The sequence below is a fragment of the Myotis daubentonii genome, chromosome 21 (genome assembly GCF_963259705.1).
Source record: "Myotis daubentonii chromosome 21, mMyoDau2.1, whole genome shotgun sequence".
NCBI lineage: Eukaryota > Metazoa > Chordata > Mammalia > Chiroptera > Vespertilionidae > Myotis > Myotis daubentonii.
In genome coordinates this window covers 10,010,172-10,012,293 of record NC_081860.1, presented here as the reverse complement: position 1 = coordinate 10,012,293, position 2,122 = coordinate 10,010,172, and the positions used below count along the sequence as shown (strand labels likewise).

The 2,122-nt window shown below is 47.5% G+C and overlaps 1 non-coding gene across 1 annotated transcript; it reads right to left on the bottom strand.

Moving 5' to 3' along the window:
- Positions 1 to 962: 962 nt before the first annotated feature.
- LOC132223108 (U6 spliceosomal RNA) lies at positions 963 to 1,067 on the bottom strand. Its single transcript, XR_009450387.1, has one exon. It is a non-coding gene; the product is annotated as a U6 spliceosomal RNA (small nuclear RNA).
- Positions 1,068 to 2,122: the final 1,055 nt, after the last annotated feature.

Below are 2,122 nucleotides of genomic sequence, written 5' to 3'. Positions count from 1 at the left end.
CTGAGAGACACACAGGGAAAGAATAGTTGATGGCGGGAGCCGAAGAGGGAGACTCATGTTGACTAAGCAGCTGTTGCAGTCATTTTGGAACCATAAGGAGAAAGGAGAGGAAGTGGGTCCAAAAGGTACTGGGGGCGGTTACACAGGCATAGGCAGGAATTGTATGAGGAACAGAAAAAGAGAGAGATGGATGGATGGATGGATGGATGGATGGATGGATAGATGGATATATGGATGGATGGATGGATGGATGGATGGATGGATGGATGGATACATGGATGGATGGATGGATGGATGGATGGATGGATGGATGGACATAGGTGGATGGATGGATGGGTAGATGCAGGATGGATGGATAGATGAATGGATGGATGGATGGATGGATGGATGGATGGATGGATGGAGCTGAAAATGAGGAAACACCCCAAGCTTCTGTCTCGTGTGAGGCCTAGCTCTTCAGATTCTTTTGGATTCATGGAGGACTCTGTATACTTGACACAGGAGTAGACTTCTGTTTCTTATGGCCAGAACCACCCTGACTAACCAAAATGCTCAATAAAGGTTAAGTTCCTTCCCTTCCCACAGGTTAAGCGCTGGGTGTCACTTCTTACCCTAAGAACACCAGGGGCCACCAGCCTCATTCCCAAAGTCCTCAGAGATTTAACCAGATTCTCTCTCTTCTTTTTTTAAAATATATTTTTTATTGATTTCAGAGAGGAAGGGAGAGGGAGAGATAGAAACATCAATGATGAGAGAGAATCATTGATTGATTGATTGGCTGCCTCCTGCACGCGCCCTCCCACCCCCACTGGGGATCAAGCCTGCAACCTGGGCATATGCCGTGACCGGGAATCGAACCGGTGACCTCTTGGTTCCTGGGTCAACGCTCAACCAGCTACACCCGGCTGGGCCCAGATTCTCTTTTCTTTTGCATGTGTTTTTTATTTTTAAATTTATTTTTCAAAAATATGGAATGCTTCACAAATTTGTGTGTCATCCTTGCCCAGGGGCCATGCTAATCTCCTGCATCGTTCCAATTTTAGTACAAGTGCTGCCAAAGCAAGCACTGTGTGTGTTTATTTTTTAAAACATTGTTTAAGGCATAGCATACCGTACGTACAGTAAAGTAAATCTTAAGTGTATGCCTAGAAGAATTTTCTTAAAAAGACATTTTTATTGCCCAGCTGGCATGGCTCAGAAGTTGAACGTTGACCTATGAACCAGGAGGTCAAGGTTCGATTCCTGGTCAGGGCACATGCCCATGTTGCGGGCTTGATCCCCAGTAGGGGGCGTGCAGGAGGCAGCCTATCAGTGACTCTCATCATTGATCTATCTCTCTCTCCCTCTCCCTTCCTCTCTGAAATCAATAAAAATATATTTTTAAAATTTTTTAATTAAATGGGACTGTGTTTGGAGAAAGGGTCTTTAGGAGGTGATTAAGGTTAAATAACGTCAGAAGAGTGGGCCCTAATCTGGTAGAATGGGTACCCTTCTAAGAAGAAAGAGAGAAACCAGAGTTCTCTCTCCCCGCTGCTTGCACAAAGAAGGCGTGTAACACACAGCGAGATGGTGGCCATCTCCACGCCAAGAGAACAGGCCTCAGAATGAAACTTACCTGCCAGCACTTGATATTGAACCTTCCAGGCTGCAGAGCTGTAAGAAATGAATTGCTGTTAAGGAACACAGTCTAGCCCTGGTTGGTTTGGCTCAGAGGATAGAGCATTGGCCCTCGAACTGAAGGGTCCCAGGTCGATTCCAGTCAAGGGCACATACCTTAGTTGCAGGCTCGATCCCCAGCCCCGTTCGGGGTGCGTGTGGGAGGCAACCAATCAATGTGTCTCTCTCACATTGATGTTTCTCTCTCTCTGTCTCTCCCCCTCTTCCACTCTCTCTAAAAATCAATGGAAAAATATCCACGGGTGAGGATTAACAAAGAAACACAGTCTATGGAATTTGCCATGGCAGCCTGAGCAGTCCACTACACCATGTGACCCACGCAAAGGGAGGAGAGAAATTTTGAACAGAAAACTACCCCTGTAGGAGCGTGGGCAGCTGGCCCAGCACGAGCAGGTGGGCTGTGCCCGGCGTGGGCTGGGGGAGAGTGCTGGCAGCCCCCCCGAGC